The 15,028-nt window shown below is 51.6% G+C and overlaps 1 long non-coding RNA gene across 1 annotated transcript; it reads left to right on the forward strand.

The window, feature by feature from the left end:
- Nucleotides 1–888: 888 nt before the first annotated feature.
- LOC120869504 lies at nucleotides 889–3,346 on the forward strand. The gene is made up of 2 exons (XR_005722548.1): nucleotides 889–940; nucleotides 2,443–3,346. It is a non-coding gene; the product is annotated as an uncharacterized LOC120869504 (long non-coding RNA).
- The last annotated feature ends 11,682 nt before the right edge of the window (nucleotides 3,347–15,028 follow it).

Below are 15,028 nucleotides of genomic sequence, written 5' to 3' on the forward strand. Positions count from 1 at the left end.
ACGAGAAGGGGCACTAGAGGGAGGAGAGGCGGGGTCCTCCCAACTCCGGGGGCTGGGGGCCTGCTCAACAAGACCCTCCTCCCCACCAAAGGCTCCATGCTGGGGCCTGACCCCACTCCACCTGGGGTAACACCTTGGTGCCACGGTCCCCTCGGCAAGGATGGCCTGGCCTCACCTGTCCTGCCCCTCACTGCCTGAGTGAGGTCCTTTCTGCGGTGAAGCTGCCCCGAGGGTGCCCACCCCCACCCTTGTCCCCACCCTATCCCCACAGCCATGCTGGTCCCAGAAGCCTCCATCCCTGTTCTTATCATTAAGTCTCCTATGTGTCTCTGCTTTCTCTGCATTGACTATGAGCCGTGCTGTAAGTGTTTCTTGGGATCCATTTATCAGGCTCCTGTTCCAACCAGCACAGTGGGGATCCCCAGGGGGTCCTCGGTGAGCCGAACAGATGCCACAGGGAATTCAAGGTGCCCTGACTTCATTAGGGGAAACGTCTGTGTGGGAGCTAGCATGGAGAGAGCTGGGGCACCTGGGCACCGTCCTCCCAGCCTGGGTGGGGGCAGCCCAACCTCCAGGCCCAGGGTTTGCTCCTGTGTGCAGAGACACTTCCTGTGCCCTAGGGTTGCTCAAGAGCCTCCAAACACGCAGTCACAGAGAATTCACCCTCTGTCGGAATCCCCGTTTTCTAAAGAGAACGTGAGACCTTGATTGTGAAAGCTGGCTGACGGGCGGAGGGGGCAGGCACCCTGGCCTCAGCCCAGGGTGTTTGCGGAGCCTTGTTCGCGTGTCTGCATCACTGGCTCCGCTTCCTCTCCTCCCGCCCCCTCACCAGCCACCGGAGGAGGAGGAAGGCAGGGGTGACACAAAACGGCCAGGGTGACACAAAACGGCCAGGGTGACACAAAACGGCCAGGGCTTCCTCGATGGCACAGCCTCTTCTGTGAGTTTTCACAGGCAGAGACCCTGGAGAGTCTCCCTGCACAGCCCTGAGGCCTATGACAAAGTGCAGGAAGCCCTGGGAAGGTGGGGTTCCAGAGGGTCTCAGAGGGGCCCCAGAGGGGACCCCGTTCCTAGGGAAAGGGTTCCTGGGCATGAAGGGCTTGACTGTGAGTGGAGGAGGCCCCTGGTCAGCACTTTTCTTTCCAGGAGTGAGGAGAGCTGGGCCAGGAAAGTGTGATGGCCACAAGATTAATTCCCATGAGGAATGAGGTTCCAAACTATATGTCCCTGCTCTCCTGGCTGCCCCACAGGCTTAAGAAAGAGACTCCTGGGTGTTTCAGCTCAGCTTCAGCTCTTGTTCTGGAGGAGGGCTAGGTGCTGGCCAGTCAGGTTCGGGGGACAGAAACTGGTGAGAGAGAGAGGAAGATAGGCCTGAGGTGGGGGGACAGGGAGGGAGGAGAGTCAGCCTCCAAGACTCCCTTTGTTTTGAAGAATTCATGCACTAAGTCTCTCAGTCGTGTCTCACTGTTTGTGATCCCATGGACTGTAGCCTGCCAGGCTCCTGTCTGTGGGATTCTCCAGGCAAGAATACTGGAGTGGGTTGCCGTGCCCTCCTCCAGGCAACCAACCCAGAGATCAAACCCGTGTCTCTTACATCTCCTGCACTGGCAGGCGAGTTCTTTACCACTAGAGATACCTGGGAAGCCCTGAAGAATTCAGGTCGTGGACAAAGAGGAGGCACAGCTTTTCAGTGTGAAATGCTGGCCAAAAGCACCCATGGGATTGAAACAGGAGAGGCTGGAAGCAAAGAGAGCTTTTGCCATTAAAAGAGAGGCTACAGAATTCTGGAGAAATCAGAGAATCCAACAGGGAGGATTTTAACAAGTGTTGCTTGGGCCCATATGTTGGATCTCCGTTGGCATTTCTCCAGACCCTCAAACAAAAACTGCAACTGACTTTTCATACTTTGGGTTTTAGTGCAGTGCTTCTGTAGACATGACTCCATGTATGGACTGGGCCACAGGGAGCTCCAGTTTATATCTGGGTCACACACACACTCACACGTACACACGGGCTTCACTGGTGGCTCAGTGGGAAAGAACCCACCTGCAGTGCAGGAACCACAGGAGACACAAGTTCAATCCCTGCGTTGTTGGGAAGATCCCTTGCAGAAGGGCTTGGCAACCCACTCCAGTATTCCCGCCTGGAGACTCCCATGGACAGAGGAGCCTGGTGGGTTACAGTCCCTGGGGTTGCAAAGACTCAGAGACAACTGAAGGGATTTAGCATGCAGGCACATGCAGGCACGCGCACACACACTCACACACAATCTAGAAGCACATCTCAGAAATTCACTTTTAAGAAAGAAGCTGGGATCATTCATCATGACACAAACACATTCATTGACAGCACACTTGTCTATTAAGCTCCCATCTCTGTCTCACAGATGGAAGAAGGTCCTTGTTTATTCCCTTTACTGACTCATCTATCCTTCTTTCCCAGGCAAAGGTGTGTGTGCTGCAGCTGCGTTCAGAAGGCAGGATACCCCAGCCAAGGAAGGAAGTCTCGTCTCTGGTTTAAATTTCCCAGTGCAGCCTGCTTCAGAAATAAATCATAAAAAAAAGATGCCCTTCCCTCATCTGCTGCAGACAGCTCCCAAACACTCCAGCCCCATGAGATCTGAGCTGAGCTCTGGGTGAGACGAATATAGACCAACATGGTCCAACGCCCTGGAATTAGCAGACAGGGCAGCTGCTGGGCAGCTGAGAGCTGACGTGCCAGGGAAAGTGAAGCCCAGTGACAAGATGGATGGGCATCCTGGCTGCTGTTTCGTGCCTAATTAACAAGAGGAAAGGCCAACAATGGAGACTGTAAATCGTCCTTGGAAAACAACCCAGGGAGTGGCTCCCCCTTTGTCCCCAGGCTAGGACCCCACCCCTTTCCTGGGCCCACTGGGGCCGGCCCCTCAGTGCTCCCTCCTTGGCTCTCCTGCTTGTGCTGGCCCCCACTTCCTCTGCATTTCCTTTCTCCAGCCAGGCCTTACCACTTTCCTGTTTTCCTGGTCATGAAGGATTCCAGCCGAGGAAGAGAAACGGTACACGAAGCTTTTTCTTTGTCTTCACCCGCTAACTCACAATCACAAGGAAAATAACTACTTTAGGTGTCTCAACAAGGAGATGCGCTGAACCCACCACTCATCCCAGAGCTTGTCCAGGGAAAGTCCAGATGCCCCGGCGTGGGGGTGCCCCCATGTTCCCCCACACACCCTGTCCCTGGGGCAAAGTCCGGGGTCACCCCAAACACAAGCTTTAATCACTTTTCATGTGGCGACAGCTTAATAGCTTCCAGCCTCAGATATTAAAATGAAACTGCAAAAAAATAATAAATGAAACATCATTTTCATTTATTTCAGATTCCATTTCTTCTTTAAAACATACATAGTGCCAAAGGCAAACTTTGGGCGCTCGTGCAGTTCTTGTCCTCGATTTTTGGACACCACTGCTGTGTACCGTCCACAAATGTAGGCACTGGTGCCAAGTAACTCTTCCAGAATTGCTTCCCTGCCTGGCAGAGAATTACAACAGCTGATTTCAAACCCAGAGAGATGTAGCTGGCGGGGTGGTGTGGGTGGTGTGGGTGGTGGTGCACAGGGTCTGACCCTGGGATTGGTCTTCCCCATTGAGGAGACTCACAAGGGGTATCCTTCCTGAGGGTGATGAGGGCAGGTGGGTGCATCCCTGAATGGCCATGTCCGATTCAGAGACTGAAGGGATTTAGCACACACACACACACACACACACACACACAATACGGAGCCCTTGGCGGTTGTGTCCTTTGCCCTCCTGCCCCCTCCATCTGCACGTCCCTCCTGCTGATGCTACAGAGACTTCCTGAAGGTTCTTGGTTTAGACCCACCTCCTGTTTTGGTTTTGTTAGGGTCCAGGGATGGGGCCCAGGCGTTCGTATTTCAATCAGACAGTCACCCATGTTTATTGTCCAGTGGTGCCCAGCACTTGGATCACTACAGCCTGTTAGTTGCCTTGAGGTGTACTTGCTGCAGCTCCTGCCAGACTCAGACTCAGCCTGGCCACAGGGACATGAAATCGGACGACAGGCTGGGGTCAGGGTGACGGGGCGCTTGATTCCAAAGCATTCCAGGGAGCCCCTCCCTGCAATGAGCTCTCTCCACGCTGTTTGATGAGCTCTTCCTGGTACTCGTGAGCAGCAGAGTGGGTGTTCATGCCCTTGGAGACCAGTGTGGCCCCCAGCAAGCCCACTCTGTCCTGTGCTGCTTGCTTGGGGCTGGTTCTTTGCCAGGGCTGGGGGCCTCGGGCCCTGCCTCCCTCCAGCTGAAAACTCCAGTGACAGAGGATGAGATTACCAACCTATGAAGAGTCCCTTAGGAGGAAACACATTCTCTCCCATGCTTTGGGAGCCAGATAGAGGTGAAAGTGGAAAGACAAGTCTTCTCAGTCTTTCTTCTGTTGGTGGCAAGCAGATTCAAAACCTGTCGCTGATTCAAAACCTTTCCTACAGGCCATGAATGGACTAGTTTCTAGCCTCATCTGGGAGTTTGGAAGGGCCCAGTCCATGCCTGTTCCCCAGGGGACACTGGGTCCTTTAAATTCAGCCAAGGTGTGCTGGGCTGCACTGGCTTCAGCCTCCCATCCATACCTGCAGCTGCCTCTGCACAGGAATGCCCCTTTCTCAAACCCAGTGGTTCGAATGGCACTGCCTCTCACTAGGAGAGCAGTCCTATGGATGGGCTGCCTGCCACAGGGGCTTCGGCTCATTCCAGCCCAACCTAAGCTGCAGCCATCCATGAACGGAAGCGGCTTCTCAGGAATGAGGGCCCTTTCTTTCAGGGAGGCGAGTGTGGACCTCAGCCTGCTTCTTCTGCAGTCCCTTCCCTGCCCCAGGAGTGGGCCCTGGGATGGCTGTCCCCAGGCCCCAGGAGGAAGAAAGAGGTTAAAGCCTGGTGTCCCCCGTGATTCTTCGTGAACACAGATGTCAGCCTGAGTCCAGTCATCATCAGGGAGCTGGAGGCTCAGTTTCCTTCTCTTAACATTGTGATGGAATAGGAAAGGCATCTTGTTGAGCTCCTAAGGTCTCCTAAGGAAAAGGGCCGTTGATCCCCTTAACATGGAGAATGGTTTGATGGCTCCAGTGGAGGCGTATGGTGACCAGGCAGCAGCAGGTGACATTCTCCTTGTGTGATTTATTTATATCCCACCTCTTAAAAAACAAAAAACAAAAACTTCCATTTCTGGGAGGTAGTTGTGCTTTTCATTGTGTTTCTTTGGGTCATCCATTAAAATTTTAGCACGATTTGAAATCTGATATAAACTTAAAGTTTACTAAAAAAAAAAAAGAAAGGATTTTCTATCTATGGGCAAATATTTGCCAGAGGTGGCAAGAATGGTGGTCTGGTGAGGTCTCCCCAAAACCCTCTTTCCATGTTGCCACCTGGAGATATCGCAGGCACTGTTCCAAGTCCCTGTGTTAAGTCCTAAGTATACACTCCTTTTCCAAACAGAAATATAGCATCACAGAATACTGCTTACATATCTCAAGGCTTGTTTTTTTTTCTTTCTTTTTTTTTTTTTCTTTTTACATTTAACCTAATTTTATTCATGCTTGCCTTTGGATGAGGAATAGATTATTCAGTAAAACCACAAAGTAAAAGCAAAATATGTCATTGTGTACAACTTTTAAACTACAATATTGATGTATCTCAATTACTTTCATGCACACTAGTCTAACATTACATTTTTAAAAAATAAACACAATTGAGACTTCTGGAGCATTTTTAAAAAATTATTTATTTTTAATTGAAAGATAACTGCTTTGCAGAATTTTGTTGTATCAGCCACAGGAGTCCATATATAATAAAGTAATCCCTACATTTTTCTTTGTAGATAGATCAAGAACCTTCAAGAAAGAAATTCCTATACACAGTGAGCACTTTACTTAAAACGAATATTTTAGTAAATTAAGTGGGTGTACAGTCTTAGGATAAGCTGACATTATATATTCAGCTAGTGTATGTGTTAGTCACTCGGTCATGTCCAACTCTTTTCGACCCCATGTACTGTAGCCCACTAGGCTCCTCTGTCCATGGAGTTCTCCAGGGAAGCATACAGGAGTGGATTGTCATTACTTTCTCCAGGGGCTCTTCCTGACCTAGATATCAAACCCAGGTCTTTTGCATTGCAGGCGGATTCTTTACCATCTGAGCCACCAGGGAAGCCCGTATATTCAGCTAAGTAGGCAACAAACCATAGTCCAATGGTTGAATTTTATTCCTAGCTTAAAACACAGATAAGAAAGTGAAAGTGAAGTTGCTCAGTCGCATCCAACTCTTTGCCACCCCATGGACTGTAGCCTATCAGGTTCTTCCATCCATGGGATTTTCCAGGCAAGAATACTAGATTGGGTTGCCATTTCCTTCTCCAAAACCACGGATAGGACATGATTAATGCTTATTAACCAAGACACATCTCCAGAAGCTAAATTCTGAAGCATTGAGTCACACTTGACAGGACGCTTCCTGGGGAGGGGGTGTCCCCTCACAGGAAGGCTCTGTCCCCAGGGAGGTATGGACTGACGTCTCGTGACACAAGAGTCTGTGCTTTTGGCTAAGAGTGACAGCCTCAGCTAAGTGACCTCAGAGTCCACTCAGGCCAGACAGTCACCCTGATGACTGCAAGCCTCCCCCCGTACCCTGGGCTGCGCAGTGACTGCCCCAGGCGAGGACAGTCCTGAGTGAGCCCTGAGCGAGTGCTTCCTGTAGAGGGACTGGCTCGTTCTGGGCGTTGGCACACGAGACCCTGGTCAGGGTCTTCAAGAACAGCAAAGCAGTGGAGGACCCTCGGGTGGCCGAGGGGAGGCTCTGCCTTTGCTCTGTGTCCTTATCATCCCTCAGAACAGATGGCCTGTGATAATGTCCCTGGCCTCAGTCCCAATATGGCCAGTGTCTCCTTCAGTGGAAATGAGGGTTCACTCTGAGATCTGAGCTGGAAGGAGGACTCCCCACATCACTGGCACCCCGTGTGGTCCCTGCCGTGTGAGCCTGGGCGTTGTGGCTGACGGAAAATGGGGGAGGGGACAGTCACCCCTGGGCCTATGAAGCCCCTTGATCGTGTTTCGCAGATCTGGGGCCACACCCACACTCCTCCTGGCTGAACCCACTGTAGTGGACTCAGCTGCAGTTTTGAAGGTTCAGCTCCTCTCTGAGCAGATCCAGGGACTGGAGGAGAAGCTTGAAGCTGGTGTTGAGCAGGATTCCGAGGACCAGAGCTGGCCCTGCCAGAGGGGGATGGGAGGCCCACAGGAGCAGGGTGGGCCCTGCAAGTCCCCGCCCCAGGCCGGCTTCCCGCAGACGCTCTAGTATGTGAGCAATACTGATGCAGATACGGAAGCTTCAGAGCTGGAAACCCAAAAAGCACCCTCCTCTCTCTTGTTGTTGAGTCTTTGTCATGTCCAACTCTTTGTGACCCCAGGGACTGCAGCACGCCAGGCTTCCCTGTCCTGTACTTTCTCCTGTAGCTTGCTCAAACTCAGGTTCATTGAATTGATGATGCCATCCAACCATCTCATCCTCTGTCATCCCCTTCTCCTCCTGCCTTCAATCTTTCCCAGCATCAGGGTCTTTTCAAATGAATTATTTCTTCAAATCAGGTGGCCAAAGGATTGGGGTTTCAGCTTCAGCATCAGTCCTTAAAAATGAATATACAGGACTGATTTCCTTTCGGATTAACTGGTTTGATCTTCTTGCTGTCCAAGGGACTCTCAAGAGTCTTCTCCAGGACCACAGTTTAAAAGCATCAGTTCTTCAGTGCTCAGCCATTTTTACGGTCCAACTGTCACATCCATTCATGACTACTGGAAAAACCACAGCTTTGACTACATGGACCTCTTTCTAGGGCACAGGAAATAGCAAGAGGAGCTGAGATGACAGAGAATGTGCTGTGAATCTTGCCAGACTCTTCTCCCCCAGGTGTGGGTCTTACATGAAAACCAGGCTTGTCTCCCCCAGGTGTGGGTCTCAATGACCAAACGGTGCCAAGAGGGTGACCTTGGGGTCAGAAACAGGCCAGGATAGTGAGCTAACGTGCAGCTGGGACTGTGAGCCTTAGACTGGCCTCTCTGCCTGGAGGTGGTGACTCATGTCTGGACCCGTGAGCGCTGGTGCAGGCGGGAGCCTGTCTGGGATAACCTGTTTCCTAGGTAACGACGTTGGTCTCGGGTCGGATCATTCACTCATTTATTTATTTTTAATTTATTTTTTAATTGGAGGAAAATTGCTTTACAGTGCTGTGTTGGTTTCTGCCGGATAACAATGTGAATCAGCCATAATTATACATATAGCCCCTCCCTCTTGAGCCTCCCTCCCCTCCCCCCATCCCACCCTCTAGGCCGTCACAGAGAGCTCCCTGTGTTGTACAGCAACTCCTCACCGGTTGAGTATTTCACACACGGTAGTGTACATGTTAATGCTACTTTCTCCATCTGTCCCACTCTTTTCTTTCCCCACTGCGTCCACAAGTCTGCTGTCTACATCTGCATCTCCATCCCATTTACTCATTTAGCCAACAGTTGCTGAGCCAGAATGGGGGACCCTTTAGCCTGGGGGTGATTGAGGGAGCAGGAGCGGGGGCCGGGGGTCAGGCAAGGAACGAAGTGAAGGGTGAGTGGTCCCAGCCCTCCCGAAGCATGCAGACTGCCTTCTGGGACTGTCCCCTCCCCAGGACACACCCACGTCCACCGTCTCCTGACTTGGGGTGTTGCAGACCCCCAGCATGCCCCTCAGGGAGGCCTCTGGCTGGCTGAGCAGGGCCATGCTTGGGGAGGGGAGTCAGGGGCACAGACTGCAGTACAGGGGGCTGCTGAGGGGCTGCACTTGGGGCAGCCTCTCCCCAGGTCCCTGCGGTTGGTCCTGGTCCCTCTAAGGTCCCACCCCTTAGCCTCTCACCACCCGATCCGAACCTTCAGGGAATGTGGGATGTCCATGTGGGGCCATTGGAGGCCTGGCAGCAGGTGTCGCTGTGGCAAAGACCTGAGTGTCCCTGGGGGAGGGAAATGGGCAACAGCAGCAGCACTGAACCAAACCCCTGGCAGACTGAGGAGGGCTGTTACAGGACAGTCTTTCTGCAGATGCAGCCATCAAGTTGCTCTGCCTTTCACACATGGTAGTGAGTACCCTGTCTCCAGAAGCATGCAAGAGGAAGCTGCATAACCACCAGTCAGGCAGGTTGCAGAGGAAATGACCCCATTGGGTAGGGGTTAGGCTGAGGTCACTCCCTCATTGAGCAACGTGGTGTTGAAAGCCAGGCGGTGTTCATGGCGACATGTGACAGTAGCTCCTGGGGTGAGCGCTCCATCCCGACGGTGTCACTCACTCCTCTGACTCAGTGGACTCAGTCCTGCAGCCTTCCCTTGGTGCTGCTTTTCTGGTTGTTGCTTGTGTTTTGACGACCAAGCCTAAAATCCTGGGTGACTACGACCCATCATTGCATCAGACTCCAGCCTTGGCCTCGGACATCTCCACAGCAAGAGGGAGACGAGGCCAGGAGCCCTGACTGTGCAGACACACCCGAGATCCCAGGGGGGACCAGCAACTTCTGGTTCATGTGTTACCCCGTCACCATTGTCAGAGTCGTCAATCACTGGGCTCCGGATACAGCACAGGGCTTCGTGGGCCCAAATATCCCAGCACAGGGATATCGCTGGGCTTGGGGTCAGGGGGATTATCCCAGGGAGGGGTAATCTGAGGGGTGGGGGTCAATCTCTCAGACAAATGAATGTTCTTGATGACTCAAATACAAAAAACACCTACACTTGGTCCTATTTATTTAAAAAATGAATTATTCTCTAATTGACACACATTTGTCAAGAGGCATATTAGCAATGCAGACAAGCAAAACCAATACACTGTCCACAAATTCCCTTAAACAGCACCACCCAGAAACTCCGTGGGCTTTTCTGGGTATTGGTGTGGGTATGAGTGTGAGCACGTGTGTTACTGTAGTAATAAAATCACACTGTAAAATCCAACCACGATGTGCTTTTTCATATATGATATCTTGTGAAGGTCCTTCTATGTTAATATGTTTACTTCATTCATCTTAAAACCACCCAGCACCCTACGAGCACAGGTGTAGAGTTTTTCTAAGTTGTGACTACTTTAAAAGAAATCTGTCTAAAACGAGTCAGAGCACATGCCCTCCTGCTTCTGATTTCCCAATCAGAGTGGGGACATGACACAAGCTGAACTCTGGGCGCCCGGTGTTCACTGTTGTTCAATGAACCCCATGTGCAGTTTCCGTAAGGAGGGCTTAGGTAGAGAGAAGAGCTCCAGGTGAGCAATCGGACAGCCCTGGGGCATGTTCTAGAGAATATTCTGGATTTTATCCTGGGGAAGGCTTCCGCACAGGGCTCCCTGCCCCACATAGCCTCTGACTGTGCCCAAGATTTCTTTTCTCCTCCCTGAGTCAGGGAAGCACATTGTAACGGGGGCCAGGGACTTTCCTTGCCGTCTCAGTCCTGGCCAGTCCTCAGCTTGGAGATCAGAAGAATTTTATCCAGAGTTAGAATGGATCATGACAGACTTTATATGTGGAATCTAAAAAGAAATCATACCAATGAACTTATAAACTAGAAACAGACACACAGACCTGGAGAGCAAACCTATGGATGCCAGGGGGAAGGATGGGGGAAGGGACAGTTGAAGAGTTTGGGATAGACATGTACACACTGCTATATCTAAAGTGGATAAGCAACAAGGGCCTACTGTGTAGCACAGGGAGCTCTGCTCAATGTTATGTGACAGCCTGGATGGGAGGGGAGTCTGGGGGAGAATGGATACTTGTATATGTATGGCTGAATCCCTTTGCTGTCCACCTGAAACTATCACAGCATTGTTAATCAGCTATATCCCAATATAAAATGAAAAAGTTTAATTAAAAAAAAAAAAAGAATGGATCACAAAAGGGAAGTCTGTGTCCTGTTGTCAAATGGGCCCTGGGACCGACCCCATCTGGTTATTATGTACAGGTCCTTTGGGCTTATCACAGGCATGGTGACTCCAGGACTTTGTCCTTCCCTACAGGGTCACTTAAACTCCGCAGGACTGGCCACATCAGCGATTGTCCTTTGGAGAGGAGAGAATCAGTGGGACAGGAGGAACGGACTCTCAGAATTGCACCTGACATGAAGCCGGCACCCATTCCCCTGGAGTGACCCTCAGGAGATTCCAGGGCCCAACCCAACTTCTCTGCTTGGAACGAGCTGAAGGGGGAGCCTCATTGACATGCTTGTAAAGTAGCACCCCAGTGCTCACAGGAGGAAAAGCCCATGGCTCCACTCTGACAACGCTGCTTCTCCCGAACTGTGGACCAGGAGGCACTTTGATCCTTGACCATTTGCTGGATGCCTGGTCAGAGGTGATGGGGGAAACGAGAGGGAGAAGATTGATGAGAATGGGTGCTTATCTCCCTGCATGTGTGTGCACGCACACACATGTGTGTGTGTGCAGTTGTGTCCAACTCTTTGTGATCCCGTGGACTGTAGCCCACCAGGCTCCTCTGTCCTTGCAATTTTCCAAGCAAGAATACTGGAGTGGGTGCAATCTGCCCATAATTCACACAAAATTCTTTCTTTGTGTTTCTCTTTGGCCTTTATGATTCCACCTGATAAATGTGTTTCCTTGCTTTTCTTTCCAGAATGTTCTCTCCTACCCATGTCCTCACAGCCTCTGGCCAAGCCCCAGCCCAGGCCCTGATCCTCAGTGGCTGTCCGTCCCCTGAGACCTGCTGTGTCCCCAAGCCAGGAAGGAGACAGTGGAGAAAAGACAGGAAAAACAGTGATAATGCCGGGGTTGGGGTTGGGGGTCGGTGTGGGCCCTTAAACTGATGGCTTGATTAGCTAGAGCAGATGTTCCCTGGGTCTTGAGAGGAAGATTTTGTGAATCTGTGTGGTCTGAATGGACAAGTTCATGCCGATTATTTTGGGTTGATTTTGGCTCTGCTGGTAGGCGACTTGGCTCTGATAAGGCAAGCTCGAGCTCAGACTTCTGGCTTCTGAGAAGTGCAAGAGCCATTGACAAACAACCTGATCATCCAGGATAAAAAGCCAGTTTGAAAAGGATCTATTACTTCTTTGAGGTCTTGGAAGAGTGCTTTTCTTTGTCCAGTGATGTTTATCACACATCTGTGGAATGCTGGGTGGATGTGGACACAGCAGTAGGTTGTCATGGATTGGAGAGAGGGACTGGCTGACTCATCGTGGTCATCCTGTGTCCTTTTCCAGGGAATTAGAGACATGACTCAAAATGGTTCAAATGAAAGACAACCAACTTATATCTGCCATTAATACGTAACAGACTAGATAAAACAATAGTTATTCATTACTCATGAAAAATCTGGTTTTCATAAGTCCAGTTTTCATTTAGATCAAACTTTCCCATCTCTGTCAGAGCATTTCTAATGGAGACTTTTTCTTGCGAACAAATTGTGTGTTTCTGTTTTCTTAAGGTGTTCTCGCTTGGATTTTAATTTAATTTGACTTTCTTTTTTTATTGTGCTTTTGCTCTCATGCATGCACGCTCAGAAGTGTCTGACACTTTGCGACCCCGTGGACTGTAGCCCACCGGGCTCCTCTGTCCATGAGATTTTTTTTTCTGGCAAGAATCCTGGAGGGGGCTGCCATTTTCTGCTCCAGGGGATCTTTCTGACTCAGGGATTGAACCCACATCTCCTGCATCTCATGCGTTGGCAGGCGCCTTCTTTACTGCTGAGCCTCCAGGGAAGCCCTTATGTGGTGCAGCGTCAGGTCAAATGGACCATAGAGCTTCCCCCTGCACCCCCACGACGCTGGCAGGAGAGGACCCTACACTGTCTCTGCCCGTCTGCTGGTGCCCCTGGCTCGTGGGCACATAGGTGGCACGTGAGCTCTCCCGGCCAGCTCTTTCCCACCTGCCATACCCTCGACCCTGACACTCTCACCTCCCTCATGTCCTCCTCCAGGAGTCTCCTTGAGGCCTTCTGGCCCCCAGTATCTTCCGAGGACCAGGGGGCACCCCTGGATGTTGGGAGAGACGTGGGTTGTCTGTAGCGCTGCTGTCAGGTCAGGCCTCCCCCTGGGTGCGGGTCTGCTCCCTGGCTTTGCTGAGAGGGTGTTTGGAGCCCCTCTGGAGCAGCATCTAGGATGCAGTATGTCACAGGGGGTGGCAGCGGTGGTGGGGCAGTGGGATTTCAGCCTGGGAGGGGATTCCCATGGAGTCTGAATGAGGCTCAGGTGGGAGCTGGCTCTCTCACCTGGAGAATGTGTCTTTCCCAAACTTCTCCAGCCAAGGAACTTTTTGTGTCCCCCAGAGCACTGCAAAGGACTTTGCTGTATGGAGCAGACTTTCACCAAGCCCGTTTTGAAGAAGAGAAGTGATGCGGTGGACACAGTGCTTTGCTCCAGGAGCATTTGGAGTTTGGGTGTGAGGCTGGTGCCCCCTGGGCTGGCCCAGTTCCCCACCCACATGATGCCATGAGCTTGTGGTGTTCTGTCCCTGGAAAGATCCCTTCCGTCTGGACTCCTGTGTCCCTCTTTCCTAGGAAGCACGCATGTGAACGCTTTCAACCCTGGCTGACAGCTGGTATCCCCACATGCTGGAGGAACCCTCCTGGTTGATGCCAAGTCTTCTAAGGTTTTTCTTGATCACTTAGCAGAGATGATGCCTTTTCCTGCTTCGGAATTTTGCTGTATGAAAATCAGGACTGTTATGTTTAGGAAAAGAGCTTCCTGATCAAATGATAAATAAATGCTGAAATAAAGAATTCAGGCAAAGTGGGTAAGTACACCCAGAAGAGGGAGATATTAGACATCTGACCATCCAGAAGGGCATCACTATTTAAGGAGACAGAAATTTGGGGCTCATAATTCCTGCCACGGAGGCACAAGGGACCCCGTTCCTTCACAGGGGCCAGGTTTTCTTGGCTCATTCTGCTACCAGAAACCAGTGAAAGTTAGCACCGTACACGGTGTTGAGCTGGTGTGGACTTTGTCTCTTACTGATGGGCTGCAGTGGAGGAAGTATGTGTTTTGAAAGAAAGGAGAAAAGCCTGGCATTTGCTTGTCCAGCAAATATTTACAGGTCTGTCTACTAAGGGTCAGGATGACCTTGGAAATCTCGTTGTCATGTTCCTGCAAAGGCCTTCCGAGGACCTTCCTCCACCTGGGCTGGCGGGCTGCCCTGGCAGGGCTGGACTCTGCACTGGCTGGTTGGGAGTCTGGCCAGTAGTGTTGCTCTGGCCTATTCCCTGGATGGGCGTCTGCTGACCTAAGGCCCGTCCCCAAGTGTCTTCTCGTGCCTGGCCCACGCTCTGTGACTATCTCCTGCTTAGGAAGCCCAGTATCTCATAAGACTCAGTTTGAAGAGGCTGGAACTTAGTTCTTTCAGTAAGCTTTGCTCCTTACTCTAAAGTCAAGCCTGCTCTGTCACCTCTGGACACCTACAGCCCACATGCCACCTCCTCAGGCCTTCCCCACCACTCTGACCAAAACATCAGTGGCCAGTCCTCTGGAGTCCTCTGCCTTTTCACATTTTTGTTCACAGTGCTTGCCTACCCGATCTCACACCCACATCTAGCGACATGTTGTTGTCCCATGGGAAGGTGAGCCCAAGGCAGGCAGTGGCCCATTTTGCTCATCGCTGGGTCCATAGTGTGTCACAGTGGGTACTGTTCAATGCACTGGGGCGGCCGGTGCAGGCATGGATGCTACGTTCCACATGGACTCGGCCTGGCTGTGGGGCAGAGGCGAGGGACTCTTGGAAAAGGAGGATTTGGGGTAGCTAAGGCCATGTGAGTGCTTTCTACTAGAGTCCAGTGTCAAGGATCCAACAGGGGCTATAGGAAGCAGGGGACAGGGTTGGGGTGGGGGTGCCTGCACTTGGAGCATGGCAGGGACAGAGGAGCTGCCAACCCCAACCTGGTCATCTGCCTCCTGGGCCCTGGGAACCCTTCATCCTCAGTGTCCCCTGGAAGCAGAGTGTCCCCGCCCCGCACCTGCTGCTGCCCTTTGGCCTTTAGTCTCTTAC

Source organism: Oryx dammah, unplaced genomic scaffold, assembly GCF_014754425.2.
Source record: "Oryx dammah isolate SB20612 unplaced genomic scaffold, SCBI_Odam_1.1 HiC_scaffold_10, whole genome shotgun sequence".
Classification (NCBI taxonomy): domain Eukaryota; kingdom Metazoa; phylum Chordata; class Mammalia; order Artiodactyla; family Bovidae; genus Oryx; species Oryx dammah.